The sequence below is a fragment of the Xenopus laevis genome, chromosome 4L (genome assembly GCF_017654675.1).
Source record: "Xenopus laevis strain J_2021 chromosome 4L, Xenopus_laevis_v10.1, whole genome shotgun sequence".
Classification (NCBI taxonomy): domain Eukaryota; kingdom Metazoa; phylum Chordata; class Amphibia; order Anura; family Pipidae; genus Xenopus; species Xenopus laevis.
The window spans coordinates 131,630,527-131,653,200 of record NC_054377.1 but is presented as its reverse complement, the minus strand read 5'-3'; the positions used below and the strand labels follow the sequence as shown (position 1 = coordinate 131,653,200).

Sequence of the window (22,674 nt, the reverse complement as noted above, 5' to 3'; positions counted from 1 at the left end):
TACTTTTTAGAAAAATCCCTTGGGGACATTTGTTCCCATATGGACAAATTCCCCTGTTTATTAAACCATCGCTTATTATTTAAAGGGGCTTCAAGCCACAAAAAAAAAATGAAATTTATTAATGCAGGAAAATTAATAAATTTAATTTTTCTCAAAGGATTTGGGTGGTTCAGACGAATCCAAAATAGTGCACTCGAGTGCATCCCTAGTTCAATCTTTCATAACCTGCCAAGTTTTGCAAAATAAACATGGTAATTATGGGTGGGACCACAAAATGGGCGTGGTCAAAAATCAGCTGATGTTGGGAGGTATTATACTCACATCAAAGCAAAGACGCATTTAGGAACAAACGTCAAGTAAATATTGCTCGGCTAGTGCCACTGAGCGCAACTTACAAGCGCAGCGAACACGAATTACCAATTTTTACAGCGCTACGGGAGTTCCTGTGCGGATGGAGGAGGCGGAGTAAGATCCTCATCAGACCAAATGGGGCGGAGTTATCTGGCTCTTGACGATCGCTAAACTTCGTAACCCCGCCCGGCTGTCGACGCGCCCCTTTGCGTCATGACGATTGACGCCGAGTGAGGGCAGAGCGGGTGTGTTCAGTCTGGAGTGGAGCTGCTGGAGAAATCAGTGAGTGAGAAGAGAATGCGTGTCTGTGATACTGGCTTGGGCACATTTATGCCTTATAGCGCGCTCTGTGTAATGTCCTTGTACTATTGCGCTAGTTACAGAGCTACACACTGAAAGAACGCGTATCCAGCGTCTGTTTAGAGGGCTCATTAACCAACACTGGGCACTTACCTCTGGGCATTTAACCATGGCAGCAATCATTTACTTTTCATGGTTCTTCCTGCTGCTGTCTGAAAAGAAATAAAACTTCCTGGTTGCTATGGGTTACTGCCCTGGCGCAAATTTGCCCAGTGCTGTTGATGCATTTGCCTTTGATTGCTGCAGGTTGGGGGCAGGGAATTGGTGTGTTTTGTTGTGTATGAAGTGTTTGTCATTTGTATGAATTTACTATACTGAGACTGCTTGTCATTAGTCTTGTTATATATATATATATATATATATATATATATATATATATATATATATATATATATATATATATATGTATATGTATATATATATATGTATATATATGTATGTATGGTTCTGTAATGCATTCATGTGTATATCTGTGCAGCCAATGTCACCTTTTCTCTTCCAACCTATAGGTATTTGTGCATACATTAATTATTGTTAGTTAAAGACATATCTTTAACTAACACTGAAGCTTTCCTGACTTAGGTCAGTTTCCCTTTGGTTAATCACTCAATTGTACCTAGTGATAGATCCACCTGCTGTCTCAATTTTTCATGCATTAATTATATAAAGTTGTGAGCTATCCAGTCTGCACCCTCCACCCCATTGAATAGAAAAGGCTGTCAGGGGTGCTGAGAGTTTCACCCAAGCTGGAGATGTATTTACTGTGCAATATACTTCCTTCCACTATTTCCTAACAGCTGAAGGATGTCGGGGGATGCTGGGAGATTTAGTGGTTATATACTGAAATAAACGCTGCCTCTCCACTACTGGTGACAGCCAAGGGTTGTTCGTGGATTCTGGGAGCTGTAGTTGAACAATGTAGGCTGCTGTTGTGCCAAGCATAGGTTGTCGGGATGCTGAGAGCTGTGATTAAACAAGTGCCGAGAATATGCAGGTTTTGTCAGGAACAAGTGGAATTGCTGCTGTATAATTAAGACTGTGCAAGGTGCTGAGCGTGTAAGGAAACTTAGATCCTCGATTCGTACGATTTTCGGACCCAGTGTCGGACTGGCCCGGCGGGAAACCAGGAAAAAAACCCGGCTTGCCCCGACCCTTAATGGGCCCCCGCCGGCCAGACCCCTCTCCCGACCAGTTTGTTAAAACAAAAAAGATTTCTTTAGGCACCGCACAGCGCCATTCATACCGAGCATCGAGTGGCGCCTCTCAAGCAGGATCGCCAAGTGCATCTCGGTAGGGGGTCAGAGGGGGCCCTGGACAGTAGTCCCGGTGGGCCCCCCAGTCCGACACTGTTCGGATCATGTGTGGAGAGTCCCGTCATTTTTCATCCGGCGGAGATCGGTCGTTTGGTCGATCGGACAGGTTAAAAGATTTCTGTCGGCTGCCGATAAAGTATTGCCGATTTTCAGAGGGAGACTGTCGCCCGCTTTGGTCAGACATAACTTTCGTACGATTGCTGTCAGGGGCAGAACATTGGCTGATCTGTTCTTTTACTACTTTATTTGATCTGAATGGTAAGACTTTGATCTGAATGGTTAATGGCAGGTCGGGAGATGGGGAAGTCCGATCGTACGTTGATTCGTATGATCGGATCTTTGCGTCTATGGCTAGCTTAAGGGGTGTATTTATCAAAGAGTGAACTTAGATATAGCCACCGTCCGCTACAGTGAATTTCTGCCACTCTCCATTCATTTCCATGGCATTTTAAAAAATAGTATTTATCAATGAGTGAAAGACAAAGTTCATCCTTTGATAAATACGCCTTTCAAAATCTAAGGCTCCGTATCTTAGAAACACATAGCTTCTTTCTCAGGAGGCTGGTGGCCTGGTACTGGCACACCTGTTAGAGTGAAATTCCGCCACTCCATTCATTTCTATGGGATTTTGAAAGGCGTATTTATCAAAGGATGAACTTTGACTTTCACCCAATGATAAATACTATATTTAAAAATGGCATGAAAATGAATGGAGAGTGGCGGAATTTCACTCTATCGGGCTGTGGCTATATCTAACTTCACTCTTTAATAAATATACCCCCAAGTGTGAAATAATAGTGAGAGGCAAAACAAGATGTGACTGACAGGACATTTCCTCTGTATGTTACAGTATACAGGAATGTATTGCCTCTATTATCTCTTCTTTTCTCCCATCTGGTTTGCTCTGCTGGTTTCTTCCATGTACTGCTGTCCCCAGGCTTGTTATAGTCGGCTCTTCTTTTCCCTCCCATGGCTCTTCTGTTTTCCTGTCAGCCTTCCAACTTGCTTTTCCCAACTGTTTCCTCTTTCCATATTTATGGCATTCCACTCATCCCTTTATCTCTAACTGTCTGCAGCAGATATATCCAGGCCATTCCTATCCTGCTCTACAGTCATTGTTCTGTATTCACATCAGCCGCTGCTCCAGTGGAGCTTACAGTCTAAGGTTCCTATGTTTAATACACACAGGATCGGTTTATTGGGAGCCGATGAATTTATTTTATATTTTTCAAGGTTTGGAAATAGAGTAGCCATGGGGACCCACGCTGTTATTTGGCTAGCTGGATCCAATACCCAGTGTGCGGACACCTTCAGCATGTGTCACATAGGGCTGTGTTCTTATGCATCTGTTTGTTTCTGTGCTGCTGTTTTATGTCTGATCACTTTCTTTTGTGTGTCCAAACCTGCTGATCCTGTATCGTCAGGTTGTGGATTTTGGTGGTTCTGCCGGTTGTTATTGTCTAACTCTCTGCTCCTCGCCTACAACCTGTGCTATTTTGTTACTCCCAGTACTTTTCTAATGCTTCTACCAACACTATCCTACCTGATCTAATCCATTGCTTTACATCTCAGTTGTTTTACTCCCTCTTACCCTGCTGCTTTTCCATCTGTAGCAGATCTTTAACACTTTGCCTCCTACTTTATTTCTAGCAGGCTCCAAATTAGTTATTGTGCTGTGTTTAACATCATCTGGCTTTCTTACATCAGTTCAACTGAAGGGCATCTGACTTCCTTGTCTGTCTTTTACCTTTTACTTATCGAGACCCCTGTCTAATAATTGCTTATACATTTATTTATCCCAGTGCTGTAACCCATAACAACCAGTCATAAATGAGAGCATTTAGTAACGACTGAACGTGTTTGAATCATTGCTGTGAGCCACTGTACTGGTGCTGGCGAGGGTCACTCTCCCTTAATTTCATCCATAGATTTTCCTGCTGTGCCATTCTTCTGATGTCAGGACTTGAAATTGTTATTTTTGGAGTGAAACCAAGGCAGTGCCGTGAAAGGAAAAATAAATCTTGTACAATGCAGATGAATGAAGGGAACAGTCAGGGGTGCCTGCATGATACTCCAGTTCATGGATGTGTTTAGTTTGCTGGAATATAAAAGTTATGACGTACAATTCTGATGCCTTGCTGATTACAGTGAATTTTTCTCAGTCTCTGCATACAGTATGTATGTAGAATTGTGCTGTGCTTCATGTGCTCTCAGAACCATAGCAGTGCTAGAAAAACAGGGAATATATTTCTTTGTGGCACAGCAACTGTCAGGGCTTCGTCAATGCACTGATTATTGAACCAAGAAGAACTTTTAAATATCGGGGGTAATTTTTCCCCATGAAAACCAGGTGCTTCATTTGTCCCTATGCTGTTGTACACAGACAGGAATAGTATGTGCCTGAATGCAGGATCCAGCAGATGCATTAGAACAAAAACTGTCATCAGGCCTGAAGGCATCTCTCATGTGTGTAACTTTATAGCAGTGATCCCCAACCAGTAGCTCATGAGCAACATGTTGCTCTCCAACCTCTTGAATGTTTCTCTCAGTGTCCTCAAAGCAGGTGCTTATTTTTGAATTCCAGGTTTGGAATCAAGTTTTCTTTGCATAAAAACTAAGTATAGTGCCAAGTAGTGCCTCCTGTAGGCTGCCAGTCCACGTAGGGGATACCAAATAGCCAATCACAGCACCTATTTGGCACCCCAAGGGACTTTTTCATGCTTGTGTTGCTGCCCAACTCTTTTTACATTTGAATGTGGCTCACAGGTAAAAAAAAGGTTGGGGACCTCTGCTTTATTGGAATAACTGTGCCTTATTTTTCAAGTGTCTGAATACTTTAATTCTTTGCTGAATACCGTATATACTTGAGTATAAGCCGTCCTGAGTATAAGCCGAGGTACCTAATTTTACCTCCAAAAACTGGGAAAGTGTATTGACTCGAGTATAAGCCTAGGGTGAGAAATGCAGCAGCTTCTGGTAAGTTTCAATCAAAAAACTGAGGGTTTCTGCTCCCATTGGAGGTGCCGGCATCTAGTTTTTGGATGGCGACGACCATTCTTGGACGCCTGTGAATATTCTTGGCGACTATTCTTGGACGCCGGCGACTATTCTTGGACGCCGGCGACTATTCTTGGACGCCGGCGACTATTCTTGGACGCCGGCGACTATTCTTGGACGCCGGCGACTATTCTTGGACGCCGGCGACTATTCTTGGACGCCGGCGACTATTCTTGGACGCCGGCGACTATTCTTGGACGCCGGCGACTATTCTTGGACGCCGGCGACTATTCTTGGACGCCGGCGACTATTCTTGGACGCCGGCGACTATTCTTGGACGCCGGCGACTATTCTTGGTCGCCGGCGTTTTTGCGCTTGACCCAAGTATAAACCGAGGTAGAGTTTTTCAGCATATTTTGGGGGCTGAAAAACTGGGCTTATACTCTAGTATATACGGTATTTAACCACTTACCTAGTATTTTACTATAAATAAATAAATATATACATATATACATATATATATATATATATATATATATATATATATATATATATATATATATATATATATATATATATATATATATATATATATATATATATATATATATATATATATATATATATAAATTCTGTCCTTCCAGGTTTAACGTTCTACCCGATTTTTAGCTGTCAGCTGTCACTGAACTTCCATATTTGCCTGTTCCTGGGAACGGTTTGACGATTCTTTTCTCCACTTTTCAAACCCAGCACAGATGACAAACAGAGCTTTGGGATTGTGCCAGGCTCTGTATCTTAGGAACACTTAGCTTCTTTCTCAGGAGGCTGCTGGCTTGGTACTGGCACACTGTGGCATGGGCGGTGCCGTTGGAAATTGCTTTCCCCTCGTTTCTGTATAAAAGTTACCTGTGTTTTCTGTGGGGGGCTCATAGCTTAACTCTGTATGTCCTATCTTCTCCTGCCTCTGTGAAACAGAGATTTTTTTTTGCTGACCAGTGGAAAGGCTTTTCTCTGTTAAACGGTAGCGCCAGAGAAATGCCCTGTCTGAATTTAATGCAATGGCATGTCTGAATAACTTGCTTTGTACATTGTTTTATAACCCTTTCTGTTCAGTGATCTGTGCCACCTGGGTTTGATCTTTATGTGCAACATGTTACCAGACAACATACAGCATGGCATGATTCAAAGTGAAACCAGGAAACATAGTATCTATTCTACTGATACAGCCTATTAGATGTGCTAATTGGCAAGCTGTGCATTGGCCTGTTTAAAAGGAGTGTTTCACCTTTAAAGGGATACTGTCATGGGAAAAAAAAATTTTTTCAAAATGAATCAGTTAATAGTGCTGCTCCAGCAGAGTTCTGCACTGAAATCCATTTCTCAAAAGAGCAAACAGATTTTTTTATATTCAATTTTGAAATCTGACACGGGGCTAGACATTTTGTCAATTTCCCAGCTGCCCCATGTCATGTGACTTGTGCCTGCACTTCAGGAGAGTAATGCTTTTTGGCAGGCTGCTGTTTCTCCTTCTCAATGTAACTGAAGGAGTCTCAGTGGGACATGGGTTTTTATGATTGAGTGTTGTTCTTAGATCTACCAGGCAGCTGTTATCTTGTGTTAGGGAGCTGTTATCTGGTTACCTTCCCATTGTTCTTTTGTTTGGCTGCTGGGGGGAAAAGGGAGGGGGTGATAATCACTCCAACTTGCAGTACAGCAGTAAAGAGTGATTGAAGTTTATCAGAGCACAAGTCACATGACATGGGGCAGCTGGGAAATTGACAAAATGTCTAGCCCCATGTCAGATTTCAAAATTGAATATAAAAAAATCTGTTTGCTCTTTTGAGAAATGGATTTCAGTGCAGAATTCTGCTGGAGCAGCACTATTAACTGATTCATTTTGAAAAAAAAATTTTTTCCCATGACAGTATCCCTTTAAGTTAACTGTTAGTATGATATAGGATTGCTAATTCTAAACAACTTTTCATTATAATGAAAATGTAATAATTTTTTAATTATTTACCTCCTTTTTCTGACTTTTTCCAGGTTTTAAATGAGGGTCACCAACCCCATCTAAACAACAAATGCTCTGTAAGGCTACACATTTATATTTATTGTGACTTTTTATTACTCATCTTTCTATTCAGGCCTCTCCTATTCAGTTTCCAGTCTCTCTTCCATGACGTTATGGCAGAGCGGGCGCAGGTTTTGAAATAGTAGTGCACGGCTGGTTAGGGTCGGGTGCAGGTTCTTGTGGGTTGGGTGTGAGTCGAGTTTTTCTCAACCCGCACATCACTATTGGCTAATAATGTATCATTTGTAACTGTGACCATGTGGGAGCATGCTTAGTAGGGGCTGAAGCAGCCCCTACTAAGCAATGTATCTGCTATGGTATCAGATTGTAATAGTTAAGGGTGCCGTCAGTCAGGGTGCTGTTGCCATAGGGAAATCACCTCGCCCACAGTCGACAAAGCTCCTAAAATGACTTTTACTCTTGAGTAAGTGTTTCTTTTATAAAGTATCTAGTAGAATCTAGTCAAAGGCAACTGGACATTTAGTGTTTTTTTTTTTCCCCCTTGAAAATGCACAGTATCCTTTGACTAAATTCTACTAGGTACTGTATATACCATGACCTGGATAAATGAAGAATCTTCATAGACGAGGGTTTCTATTGTTTCTATTTCTGTTTTGCCACTCCTTACTAGTAGAGCTGTTGCACAACTACAAATCCCAGAATCCTTCCACAGCAGCATGATGGTTGCTAGAAATTGTGACAACAGCTACGCTCTCGGGGAGTTATTTTGGAAGACTTGTTCAGTAGCATCATGAGAGCTTTAGGTTGCCTGTCCTAGTATAAATGAACACATAGGTGCGCATGGTATCTGTGTCTAGTACTCACTGACTAGCAGCTCCAGTAGGCAGAGGGGAAATGTTTTTTCTTGTATGGGTCCATTGCTCTGGTTTAAATTGGACTTTAATTAAAGCAAAATGTGGGGCACCTGTAGAGTTATGTTTCCTTGGGGATGAAATAAATTAAGTCAGATACAGAAAAAGTTCACCATTGTGATTTGCCGGTGAGCCCTTATTCTGCAGTGTCCTCTTCTTATTTCTCATCTCCCTCCCAGGATTGCTAAGCTTTGCTGCGTGAAGGTCTCTCGCTCTGAGCTATTTTTATACCTCTCTTGTCTTGCCATGAGAGTCATTAAATGCACATTCATTGGCAGCCCGGCTACGTATAAAAGCAGATTTATTGTTTCTTTTACAGTACAATCCATTCGCCTTGCATCATTTACACTTTCCATGTGAATTATCAGAGGGCAGAGCTGTAGGACAGTGGCACACAGGGCGTTTTAAAGACCCTTTCCCCCAATTTTCTTTGCTTTCCATTAGAGTAAATAGAGATTGCTGGGCATGTGTGACCTGCTGTTGCCATCACATTATTTGCTTTTAAGTCATACCCCTGATCTGCCCAACCACACCGAGTTACACTAGACAGTTTTTGGGCTCCATGATTCAAGAAAAGCTGAAACATTTCTTCCCCTTTAATACTAGTGAACCCAACCTGCTTATGGCTGTATTAGCCAGAGCCTGTGATGGGTTTTCAGTTTCCTAGTTGAATAGAGAAACAACATCAGGGAAAGGGTGAGCTCTGTGAGTAATGGCACCTGGCATGCCGAGTTTGCTAATGACATTACCACCTGTATAGATATATTTAAATGTGCTCTTCTGACTGCAGCATGAACTGCTGATTGTTCATTAAAATGTCTCTTCCCCACAGCCCAATGCTGAATTGTAAGATATAAGCCCTGGCATGTACTGGACATAGACTGTCTACAATGTGTATATTCAGTAGGGATGCACCAAATACACATTTGGGATTCGAATAAATACTGAACTGATTTACATATGCAAATTAGAGATGAGAGAGGAAAAAGTGGAACCTTTTTTTACTTGTTTTGTTATGAAAAGTCAAGATGTTTTCCCTTCCCGCCCCTAATTTGCATATGCAAATTAGGGTTCGATTTGGTTCGGCAAAGCACAAGGATTCGGCCGAATCCTACTGAAAAAGGCTGAATCCTGGATTAGGTGCATCCCTAATATTCAGTAGGACTGGCTAAAGCATTGATTGATATGCCAAACATACAAGTAGCTGAAGTAGTTATAAAATCAGGTATTTGTTTGTTAACCAACTTTACAAAAGCCAGCACTCTAAATGGACCAATTAGTGTAACAGGAAGGGCAGAAATTAGTTTTGGAAGAGATGCTGTGTTCATTCTAGGTTCTCACCATATGTGCATTGTGAGGCATCATTAGGGTCTTTACCAACAAAATGCCAGTCCCCCATACATAGACCCAGGGCACAAGCCTTTCAGTCCTCTGTGTCTTGTTTATGGCAATGACGCACAGCGGGATTTGGCTCTTTTGCCTACTACATACCAAATATCTAATATGCTCCTTTATGTCATAGAGTCTTTATGAGAATCACCTCTAAACACACGTTTCAGTGCTTGTTGCATGTCTCAAAGTGCTCATTTTCTTACACAATTCGGCAAGTGTTCCAAGCAGCATTGTCAAGCAATAGTGATAAAGGCAAAGGTGTAGGGACGTATAGGATATAATGGCCTAATGTGTGGCCTTCTTAAAAAACAAACAAAAAAAAAAAACAAGGTGGCAGGTGAAAAGACAGAAATCACTGAATAAGTCATTGCTGTAATAGTATGGATCATATAATGGCTCTCAACTCTGAAACTAGAACTAACCCAATAAGCAGGTATTTTGATATTACCAAGCAGCTTTAAAGGGTTTGTTTACCTCACAAAACTTTTTTTTCAGTTCAGTTGGTTGCAGATAGTTCACCAGAAATAATGACTTATTCCAATTACTTTCTATTTTCTATGTGTGAATGTTTTTCTAATATTGAAGTGTAACAACAGTGTAACACATTCTTAAACAGCTCTGGGAGGGGGGGTCGCCGGCCCTGTAAACTGTTTTAAATTAGGGATGCACCGAATCCAGGATTCGGTTGGAATGCGGCCTTTTTCAGCAGGATTCAGATTCGGCCGCATCCTTCTGCCCGGCCAAACCAAATCCTAATTTGCATATTCAAATTAGGGGCAGGGAGGGAAATTGCATGACTTTTTGTCACAAAACAAGCAAGTAAAAAAAACGTTTTCCCCTTCCAGCCCCTAATTTGCATACGCAGATATTCAGCCGAATCTTTCGCAAAGGATTCGAGGGTTTGGCCGAATCCAAAATAGTGGAATCCGTGCATCCCTATTTTAAATTGATGCATTTAGTTGTTACATTTCTTATGTTTGTTCCTGCTGAGCACAATTTTATTAAAGGCAGCTGTTAGAATTGATACAATAGTTGCGAATATTCCAGAGATGCTGCTGAAAAATGTGTCCAATGTTGCAAAATTGTAACAGTTTAGAGTCTGCACCTGAATTACTGAGCTGCCAGACTCAAACACCAGAGAGACAACTGAAAAAAAGTCTATTTCTATAGAACAATCTGAAAACAACTGAACTGAAAAAAGTGTTTGGATGGTGAACAACCCTTTGTTGCATGTACACACACATTGGGTGTGTTGCATTTGCCCCCAGCTTATGTTGCAGAATTAGCGCTTGTTGCTGGGTGATATTGTCTCCTTAATGCCAACTTCATCAGAACAAGTCTGTTATGTACTTGTAAGTCATGCCAAGAGCATACGGCTGCTGTGAAATGCGTGGGGAATAAGTGACAGCATGCAATCTCTGCACATGCCGTAGGCCTGCTCCCAAGCATATCATTCCTTGTGATCTGGCATCTCTTTCTAACCCGGAACCAAGAGGACCTAGAATATAATCTTTTTATGACACTTTTGCAATTTGTGTAATGGGCCACATGGTAGGGCAGATGTTGGGCTTTTAGTTCCTGCAACAGTTTCGTAACCCGTTCTGTGCCAAAGATGATAATGTCTGGTCTCCTATTGAGCACAATGAACTTCAATAATTTAAATAGCTTTAAAGGAGAACTAAAGCCTAACTAAAGAAGTAGGCTAGAAATGTTGTACATTATGTTTTGGGCTTCTGTACCAGGCCAAGGCAACCTTTATCAGTTAAGATCTGTGTCTCCAAAGATGCCCCAGTAGCTCCCCATCTTCTTTTCTGCTGATTCACTGCACATGCTCTGTGCTGCTGTCACTTACTGAGCTTAGGGACCCACTCACAATATACAGTACACATAGAATAGAAATGTCACAATATAAGGCTGATTAGTAATTAATACAGATAATTACTACATGGCAGCACAAAAACCAGTGCAACTAGCATTAGAATTTATTTAATCAGCCCTGTAGCATCCGCTTATATTACAGACCAACCTCATTTTCTGCTTGATAATTAGTGACGACCCCTAAGCTTAACTTCTCAACAGCTGCTCAGAGCCCACTGAGCATGTGAGTGTCACAGACACTTTCCATGATGGTGGCCCCCTCTGACAAGTTTGAAGTCCTGGATCATTGCTGCTATTGAAAAGCTGAAACGTTAGGCTATTGAAATAAGTTCAGTATATAAAATATGGCATTTTTAACCATATTCATTTTTAAGGTTTAGTTCTCCTTTAACATGCAATTTATTGACTGGCTGACACATCTTTATCGTAGTTTAAACCCACAGAAGTGGGTAATATTCCTGATTTCTGTGTCCCAGTCAACCACCATTGTTGTAATAAATGACAAGGATGAAAGACTTTTCTTCTTTTTATTATCTTATTCTTATTTACTTATTACTTCCCTTATGTCCATGTCAGATAACACCGAAGACTCTGCGCCCACTGGCAGTGAAGGAGTTCAGTAACATGTAGGAGGCGGTTGTAATGTGTGTGTATATAATTGTCAGATTTAATGAGACATGTGACCAAGGAAATGAAAACTGTGGTGCAGGTAGTAACAAGCACCAGCCACACTATATAATGATGAATCAAAGGCATTGTGTGCCTCTCTGCCTAGCAGATCTATAGCATAGCCTTTATTGTTATATTTCATCTGACTTGGCTGTGCATACCAGTTATTTTTGGTCTTCTGCTGCATTAATGCGGACGTCTGTGAATGACCTCTCTCACTGGGACTGTGTGTGCCAGGCAGCATAATCTACCAGCTGGATCAGTGTGTGTCCGATCTGATCATCATTTCCCTCCGCAGTGTTCTTGTATTGTAAGTAGGCTCAACTTTGGGGGACAAAAGTCACCCAAATGTTTTTTTACTCATACATAGTAAATTTAGAGGCACATTTATCAAAGGTCCAATTTGAATTCATGTGAATTTTTAAAAACTCCCCTTAAACTCGAATAAATTCAAATTTCGACCAATTGACATTTATTTTAAAAACTCAAATGAATTAAGTCAACCCAAAAACTTGAATCGAATTCTAATCGAATTTAAAGAGCTCATTTCGAGTTTATACAACTCCGAATTGATCCCTGGACTAGAGTCCTGCGTGGATCCAATTTTTGGAACCCGACCCGTACCCGCAACCTGCAATCTGCAACCCGCTTGAACCCGCTACACAACCTGACCCGCAAGTACCTTATCCGCAACCTGGACCTGCCGACCATCAAGAATCAGGTAGTGCTGTCATTGTATACCGGAAGTAACATCATCGGAAGTAGGCGTGATCAGAAAAAAGGAGTAAAAATCGATATTGAGAAGACCTGCGGCCTGACCCGCAGAACCACCGACCAGCATCTATACCCGCACCTGGAACTCCTACCCGCAACTCGCAGTGGGTACCAGACCCGCTGCAGGACTCTACCCTAGACATCTCCCATTGACTTAAACAGCAATTCGGCAGGTTTTAGGTGGCGAATCGTCTAATTTGAGTTCTTAAAAGGCCAGAGTATGATAAATCTCAAAAATCAAATTTTCATACTCGTTTTCGAATTTTTTCAAATTATTTTAAAAAAAACTGTAAACGAATTTGAATAACTCCCTAGTAGAATTAGCATTTTCAATTCGACACTTGATAAATCTGCCCTTAGTGTTTCCTTTGTAATGTAGTCAATATCATTAACACTGAATATTTATTCAGCTTCACACCCGTCTCACAATGGAATAACCGGTTTTGCCAGTTCTGGTGCTGGACGTGGGCACTGTTTTTCTGAAGGCAACTTTATCTTTTTTGTTTGGTTGACCTTTAAGGGTTAAATAGAGAGTTAAAATAAGTTCTTTAGAAAAACTTCGTACTGTATCTGAAAAGACAGGAGAAAGGATGGGAATTACAGGGGTTTGCATTTCCTGCTGGCAGATTTCACTGCATTGTATCTGGTGACGGTTTCATGGCGTTGTGTGTGTGTGTGTGTGTTTAAATATTTCTCCCAACTCTGTGCAGGTGTGGTTATAAAGATTATAGGGCTCATTTACTTTAAGAAATAGTAACACCAAAAAATGAAAGTGTTTTAAAGTAATGAAAATATCCTGCAATGTTGCCCTGCACTGGTAAAACTGTTGTGTTTGCTTCAGAAACAAACACTACTATAGTTCATATAAACAAGCTGCTTTGTGGCAATGGAATTGAAAAAAAGGCTGTATGGCACAGGTTAAATAGCGGGAGTGAGAGCAACTAGACTGTAAGCTCCGTGGGGACAAAGTTATTTTCACTGCGGATGTATTTGTGCGGGCAGAAACCCCCCAAAACAACTCGAGCTCACCATGCCTCATGCTATTGCTTTCAATGTGATCCACCTGACACTGCACACACGAGGGATGCTGGCCTAAAAAATTCACGCAAGTGTTTTTGTGCCCACATTCATCCTTCATGCGTGGTCATAGCCAAATGCCATTAAAGTCAATAGCAAGAGGCATGGTGGTATTGGACAGTGCAATCTGCCTTTGTATGGGAATAGTCTGAAACATCAGAACTTTGAATGACCACTGGTACAAATATAGATTTGCTTAAAGGGATTCTGTCATGATTTTTATAATGTAGTTTTTATTTGTAAATTACGCTGTTTACACTGCAAATAATTCACTCTACAATATAAAATGTAATTCCTAAACCAGCAAGTGTATTTTTTTTAGATGTAATATTGGTGTGTAGGCAGCCACCTCAGGACATTTTGCCTGGTCATGTGCTTTCAGAAAGAGCCAGCACTTTAGGATGGAACTGCTTTCTGGCAGGCTGTTGTTTCTCCTACTCAATGTAACTGAATGTGTTGCAGTGGGACCTGGATTTTTACTATTGCGTGTTCTTAGATCTACCAGGCAGCTGTTATCTTGTGTTAGGGAGCTGCTATCTGGTTACGTTCCCATTGTTCTGTTGTTAGGCTGCTGGGGGGGTGATATCACTCCAACTTGCAGTAAAGAGTGACTGAAGTTTATCAGAGCACAAGTCACATGACTGGGGGCAGGGGCGCTCCACCAATGAGGCAAGTTGAGGCACTCGCCTCAGGCAGCAGTGCCCCCCTGTTTGCAGCAAAAATGGCTTGCCCTGATATCTAAGAGCCAAATTTCCGCTTCTCAACCTGGAAATTCGGCTCTTCTAGTGCAGAGAGCACAATCGCGTTCTCTGCACTAGGGACGTGGACCACCCCTCCGGTGCAACGTGGACCGCCCCTCGGGCACTGAAGAGGTGAGTGCCGTAGAGAGTGGTGGGGGCAGCAAAAGGAAGTTCTCCTCAGGCGGCAAAATTACCAGGACCGCCCCTGACTGGGGGCAGCTGGGAAACTGACAATATGTCTAGTCCCATGTCAGATTTCAAAATTAAATATAAAAAAATCTGTTTGCTCTTTTGAGAAACAGATTTTAGTGCAGAAGTCTGCTGGAGCAGCACTATTAACTGATGTGTTTTGAAAAAAAAAAAAAAATTTCCCCATGACCGTATTCCTTTAAAGGAAAAGCATGATGGGGTCTTGGGGATAACACAAACATGCTGTCCTGAAATATCTCTGTGTCCATTTAAAACAGACCATTATTGTTTTTGAGCTCTAGATGTGATGTAGCGCAGCACTATGGCTCTTGTGCTTTGTGGCTCCTCAACACATTCCTGTTGTGTATATATCTCTATTTCTCCATCACTCCTCTTTATTCTCTCTCGCCTCCGCCCCAGCACTGCTGTTACCATTAGAGCAGGATCCCCACAGCCTCCGTACTGAAGCCCAGGCAGCCAGTCTGTTCTGTTTTCAGCCTCCACATTCTTCTAATAATTCTCTCCTACTCACTTGCTCCTGAGCGGGAGGGAGTGCTACTGCTGCTGTCTCACTTGGGCCTCTCAGAAACCTTCCTTTATTTGACTAATTGGCTCTTTCTTCCTGGCAAATCACTGACTTTGAATCCTCATGCATTGCTGTCTCTTGAGCTCAGTGAGCACTTGGCCCAAATATGATTTTATTATTTGTGTGGCTTTATGCCTTTTGTTTGATAAATGAATAAAATAGTTATTTTTATTTTACTCCTCTATATCTATATATCTATATATATCTATTGATGTATTTCCTTTGAAGGATTGTTGTTCACAAGCCAGCAACATACAGGAATATGTTATGTAGGTAGAACTTTTCTTTTACCTATTACCCTTAACGAAGATGATGTATTGGGTGTTTGGACCCCTGTTATCTCCAAACGAGGTTACGGTGGCCATACACAGGCCGATATAAACTGCTGCCGTTGGGCAGATGTTGATTGGGCAGGTTAATGCTGTCCTCGATGTGACCACCTGTATTCTCCTCGTTGTAATCTGATTGTTGGGCCCTAGGGGAGAGATCTGCAAGTTTGCCGATCTCTGTATGTATGGCCAGCTTTAGATAAGAAAACGCTGACATTTAGCCACATGTAAAAAAAAATCCAGTACAGTGAACCTTAAATTTGATCTAAAGGAGAACTAAACCGTTCTGTAGCTGGAGGCCCCTGTTCGTCCCCCTCCACTGGCCATTCTTTCTGTTTCCTCCCTGCACGGTGTTGTACTGGAATGGGTGCCCCTTCCACCGACACTGATCTGTACATGCAGAATAGCGCAACAGGGCTCATGGGCGCCATGTTCACTAGCTTTGGTATCTTCGAGATCCTCTTCTTTCTTTTTCGGTAATTTACTGAGCCTTCCAGCTCTAACTGTGCATGCGCCAAAAGCTGAAGTGTTTGCGTTAACTTAACGAAGTAGCTGAGGCTGGGGAACATGGTGTCCCTGTGCTCAGTTCTGCATGCGCGGGTCAGTGTTGCTAGAGGGGACACTTGTTCTGGTGTGGCACTGTGCGGGGGGGGGGGGGTCAGTGGGGGCTTTTGGCTGTGGGGGGGTTTAGTTCTTCTTTAAAGTGGACCTGTCACCCAGACACAAAAATTTGTAAAATAAGTCCTTTTCAAACTAAACATGAAATCCAATTTCTATTTTTTATTAAAGCATTCATAGCTGTTGTAAACTCATTTAAACATCTCAGCTGTCAATCATATATTGTCTGCCTAAGGCATAGAGGCGGGGCAGACAATTACTTTCACTTTCCATTCAGCACTTCCTAGATGTCACTGCTTTCCCCCTCTCTCTTTACTATTTATTTGTGTAGCCAGGGCATGGGGATGGACATCTGGTCCCCCATTCTGGTGCACAAACAAGATTTTGAGATGATGCAAGGCTTGTCTTAATAACAGTGTCCACAAAATGGCTCCTGTCTGCTTGCTATAATTATGAATTCCCAGACTGAAGGAAACAAGATTCAAATAATTTATTTAGTGTAATTAAAGTTAATTTTGCTTGACTAACGTGATAAAATAGCATTTTGAATATTTTTTTTTGAGTGATGGGTCCCCTTTAACTGACTACAAATAGGCATTATTCACAGATTTCACTCTTAAGACCCCCATACACGGGCCGTTAAAAGCTGCAAACGGACCAAGTCGGCAGCTTATTGGCCCGTGTGTGGGGCCTTCCAACAGCGTCCCGATCTTTTGGCCGAAAGTCGGGTAGGTTAAAAAATCCTATTGGACTGAGCCTCATTTGTGCGTCTATGCGGTCTGCAATCCGACCGCCCATATCGCATTCATTCTGCTCTGATTGGATCAGCCCGATATCACCCACTTCAATGTGGGCATATCGAGAAGAGATACGCTCCGAGAAGATCTCTACATCTATGGCCACCTTGACTGTCCCTAGGGGTGGGTTCCAGAATACTGCTGGGGGCCATCGCAAAATTTTACAAATGATTGCCAAATTGCTTTGGCCTTCATGTATTGTCTGGAGTCTTGATTCGTGTTTTCTTTGAAAGTCCTTGTTTGGAAAGTGCAGAGATGCCAAGTTGAATGTTTTCTATTATGCTCCACACTAATGCCATGGCCATGACCCGGTTGCACTTCCAGCTTTGAATTATGTTGCCTGTTTATGAGATATAAATTTGGCACTTGCTCATTATGGGCATGCACATACATTGCCATCACACTAGGAGCTTACCTGGGTGCGAGGGTCACAGTACTTAATAGGGTGCTATTCTAGCAAAAATACCTTTAGTTTCCTCCATCTGGAGTGTGGGCACTGTTAGCCTGTACATTTGGAGTGGTTATTTGTGATTGGTTGGGGCAAAGGAAGGCAGGGCCCTTTGTGCATCTTCCAGACTAAACAGTGAAAGTCTTTTGTCGAGACAGAATCTGCAAGCACAGTCAATTACATTTTCTAAGATATTAAATATGTAATATTTCCATTTGCACACAGAAACAAAATAATAATTTAATCACCCATTTCGGATCCTTGCTTTTATAGGGATATAGCAAATGTGCCCAAACTGTGGTCATATATCTGTTATTGAATAACTATTCCCAGGTAGCTGTAGTTCACCAACACCAGGTAAATATACTGGGCTGTTTGGGCTATGTCATTGCTGTCCAGAGGAACATCATGCCCTTGGATCATTGGGATCAGTAGAATATTTATAAAGCTACAAATTTCCTGCCATGCTGTAGCAATCAATTTGGCGACAGGCTTCATGTAGAGTGTATAAATATATATTAGTGTGCGTGTGAATATGAATAGCTTTACTGCAATCTGGAGGATGTGAAATCCATTGAGGAGATATAAATCACAGGAGGTGCAAGGTCATTGGATGGATATAAATACATACCTTTTATTCAGAGCCTTTCTCTAACCTCATAATCTAAACCCACAATGAAAACATTCAATTTGTTTTAACTGTACATTTTTTAATCTTATTCTAGGAAGTTGGCCCCTGTAGGAACCCCTTGCTTTCCATGTATTATCTGTATGCCTAATGATCAGATAATTATTTTCTTTTTTCTCATTTTCTTTTGTTGGAGGGCTCCTTTGATAGCTAGTAAAAATGAAGCAAAAATTCACCTCCAGGCTTCCCAGCATGCCCTTGTTCTTATTTCTAAGAGACTTTTGCTGTCCTGGCCTAATGTCTAACTAAAGGCTTAAAGGAGAACTAAAGCTTAACTAAAGAAGTAGCTAGAAATGTTGAACAATGTTTTGGTCTTCTGTACCAACCCAAGGCAAACCCAACCCTTTAGCAGTAAAAATCTGTGTCTCCAAAGATGCCCTAGTAGCTCCCCATCTTCTTTTCTGCTGATTCACTGCACATGCTCTGTGCTGCTGTCACTTACTGAGCTTCGGGACCCACTCACATTATACAGTACACATAGAATAGAAATGTCACCCTATAAGGCTGATTAGTAATTAATACAGATAATTACTACATGGCAGCACAGAAACCAGTGCAATTAGCATCAGAATTTAATAATCAGCCCTGTAGCATCAGCTTATATTACAGACAAACCTCATTTTCTGCTGGATAATTAGTGACGAGCCCTAAGCTTAGCTTCTCAACAGCTTCTCAGAGACCACTGAGCATGTGAGTGTCACAGACACTTTCCAAGATGGTGACCCCCTGTGACAAGTTTGAAGTCCTGGATCATTGCTGCTATTGACAAGCTGAAACTTTAGACTGGTGCAATAAGTTCAGTATGTAAGATATGACATTTTTAGCCATATTCATATTAAGAGTTTAGTTCTCCTTTAATTAGACAGGTAGAGATGTGCGGGATGGCCCGATACCCCTGCGGCTTCAGGTTAACTTCAACACACATTTTGCCGGTCGCGGGGTGTTCGGATTGATCTTTTCTTCTGCTCTCCCTGCCCTTAAAGGGGCCATACATACGGAGATCTTGCCAAACATGCAGGTCTCTCCCTGGTATTCCCACCTAGAGGTGGGCGATATTGGGCTGATCCGATTGTGGGCCCAGAAGGAGAATACGGGCAGTCAGACCACATCAACAAACCGATGCAGTCCTCGATCCGACAGGATTTTTAAATCCACTGGATCGACATATGGCCGACTTTCGGCCAGATAAGTCAGGCAAGCCCGTCTGAAGGCCCCATACACTGGCCAATAAGCTGCCGACCTAATCTGTCGGCAGCTTATTCCTGCTTGTGTATGGGGTCCTTTACTCTACTGGTTTTCGGCTCCGACAGCCTCCGTTTATAGGCACACCCCTGCCCAGCCCCCTTTTGTGACATCAGAGATGGGCGGGTCTATAAATGGAGGCGCAGGTCAGATGCGAGTGCAATTTTTGTTGAATCGCCTCCTCCTAATTTTCATGAACAGAGCTTTATAAATCTTCAGGACTTCTATGTGTTCCGTTTCAAATGAATTGTGCCTCTCTACCTGACTCTCTTGTGATATAAATAAATTATTTCCTTTATCAACATCATCTATTTCTGTTGCATCTTTTCTTAAACATATTTTTTCTGTTACTTCTAGCTGGGGAGGAGAGTTGGTGTCGACACTAAAGAGGCATGGAAGTAAGTATATACTATTGTTTGTAACTGTGCAAGTTGCATTCAGTGACATTGGGAGAACCACTAGATGAAACACTGAATAAAATCCACACCTTTCCCCTTTAAATATACTAGTTCTTTTTCATGTAATGACGTACTTGAAAGGAGAGGCCATAAAGGACACTATGTTGTAGATGTCAAATACAGGTGTGGGACCTGTTATCTAGTATGGCTTTTCCAGATAAGACTTACCTAAAAATCAATTAAAATTTATAAAGAAATTTAATTTAAATAAACTCAACAGGATTGTTTTGCCTCCAGTAAGGATTCAATATCTTAGTTGGGATCAAATACAAGGTGCTGTTTTATTATTACAGAGAAAAAGGAATTAATTAAAATTATTTGATTAAAATGGTGTCTGTGGGAGACGGCCTTCCAGTAATTCGGAGCTTTCTGGATAATGCTCAGTTCACTCCCAAAGGGTCTGCTCAGACCCCTTATTATGACAGATAACCTCACCAAACTCTCAGTTTAGCCCATGTTAATGGTCATAGAGTTTATGCAATTTCTATATGGTTCATAAAATTTGTCCCACTATTTCATGATAGTCATCTTTATAGCTGGAATTCTGTGGGTTCCATGCCATTTACCAGTGCATTAGTAAATGTTCAAGATCTTGATGCAATAGACCTCCCCCCAGATTATGATTATTATTAATTATATAGGTGAAGGGAGTTTATTGAATCCAGGCAGATTTAAAAACCACAGAGCATTTATTTATGAATCATTGCACTGATTGTAAGGTAACCAGTATTGTGAGGCAGGATCTTCTTCATCATTCTAACGATGTGACTATTAGCCCTTTATTATTAGATTTGTCATTTGAACCAAAGCAGAATAATTAATGTGCATGATAGAGCCCCACTCCCTTCTTTAAAATCTCTGCAAGTGAACAAATGTCAGTGGCTCTCCCACTTCAGAGCTTGCATTCTAGAGAAATTACACGTGCAAATGCCTCCTACTTAAAGGCTTGATTGAGAGAGTCTGATGGAATTAGTGTTGACTGTGAAGTCTAATCATATAGTAAGTCATGTTCTGAAAAGCAGTTAGCATAGCAATAGGAAGTTATCGTGAAAGTAAAGTTGTTCTTTACCTTGAAGGTTATAGTATGTATATATGTATGTATATTTTGCTTAAAGAGGGGGATCACCGTATATCCTGTTCTTACCACCTTTTCAATTAGTCGTCATGTTTTATAGTTTTTGAATCATTTGCCTTTCTCTTCTTCCTCTTTCCAGCTTTCAGCAGGGGGGTCATTGACCCTGGCAGCCAATAGTGTTTTAGTTGTGTCAGATCACTACATCTCAATAACTTGTATGTTTATAACTTGAATGTTTATAGAACTAGAATAATGTATGTAAGTTTCTTTAGGATAGCTGAAATAGTTTATGATCCCTGGATTTTACATTCTCCTGTAATTTACTGTCTTTTTTCATGGTCCCAATGCAAGTATGTTGCATTATTTTCTCCCTAATTTACATTTTCTTAGAATTTAGGCCGTTTGGACACCACCCCCTGGAAAATGTAGAATTGAGGTTCTACTGTATATAGGGAATATATCGTAAAATATGAGTACACAGTCATATGAAGAAGTTTGGGAACCCCTCTCAGCCTGCATAATAATTTACTCAACTTTCAACAGAAAAGATAACGTGGTAGGTCTTTCATTTCCCGGGAACATCTGAGTACTGGGGTGTTTTTTGAACAAATATGTATAGTGAAGCAGTATTTAGTTGTGTGTGTTTAAATCAAATGTGAAAAACTGGCTGTACAATAATTTTGCCAATTTGAATGCATGTAACTGCTCATACTGATAACTGGCAACACCAAATTGGTTGGATTAGCTCGTTAAAGGAGAAGCAAACCCTAAAGTTAGACCCCCCTCCCTCCTCCCCCCCCCCCCCCCGCCTAGCTGCTACACATAAGTCTTTACTAACCCCTAGGTGCAGATTCTGTCCAGTGAAGTTCATGGGCGCTATCTTCTAATCTTCGGGAAGTAAGTGGCGTGTCGGCGCATATTGAGTTGGAGCAATTTACTTTTTCGCGACAACTGCTCATGCGCCGAAACTCGCGGAAGGCCCAAAGATTACCAAAGCGGCTGAAGATGGCACCCATGAACTCTGTTTGTACAAAAATAAAAAGAGATGGAGAGCAACACAGGCATGCAAAAAATTCCTGGGGGTGCCAAATAAGGGCTGTGATCAGCTATTTGGTAGCCCCTATGTGGACTAGCAGCCTACAGGAGGCTCTGTTTGGCAGTACATCTGTTTTTTATGCAACCAAAACTTGCTTCCAAGCCTGGAATTCAAAAATAAGCACCTGCTTTTAGGCCACTGGCATCCAAGGGGTTGCTGAGCAACATGTTGCTTGCGAGCTACTGGTTGGAGATCACTACACTACAAAACACTATCTCAGAGGTTTAAACTGTCAGTTTCAACTGTAAGGAATGTAATCAGGAATTGGAAGGCCACAGGCACTGTAAAACCCAGGTCTAGCAGGCCAAGAAAAATACAGGAACAGCATAAGAGGAGGATTGTGAGAATGGTTACAGACAACCCAAATGTCGCTTCCAATTTGCACAAAGAACATCTGTATGGCAGGGAGATAAGAAAGAAGCCCCTTCTGTACTCACGCCACAAACAGAGTCGTAAACACCTGCTACCTACTGTCAAATTTGGTGGAGGTTCCATCATGCTGTGGAGCTGTGGGGCTAGTTCAGGGACTGGGGCCCTTGTTAAAGTTGAGGGTCTGATGAATTCAACCCAATATCAACAAATTCTTCAGGATAATGATCAACCATCAATCACAAAATTACGAAGTAACAAAGGGGTTGGATATTCCAACATGAC

The 22,674-nt window shown here is 41.6% G+C and overlaps 1 protein-coding gene across 2 annotated transcripts in view; it reads left to right on the top strand.

Annotated features, from left to right (window-relative positions):
• Nucleotides 1-540: 540 nt before the first annotated feature.
• The window catches only part of tmcc1.L (transmembrane and coiled-coil domain family 1 L homeolog), a 119,024-nt gene continuing 96,890 nt past the window's right edge, over nucleotides 541-22,674 (top strand). The window contains exons 1-3 of one of the 2 annotated variants that reach the window (XM_018256608.2): nucleotides 541-633; nucleotides 19,749-19,789; nucleotides 21,315-21,480. The gene's annotated coding sequence lies outside the window, so the exon portion shown is untranslated. The remainder of the gene's footprint in view (nucleotides 634-19,748; nucleotides 19,790-21,314; nucleotides 21,481-22,674) is intronic. The other variant, XM_018256609.2, reaches the window with a different exon arrangement.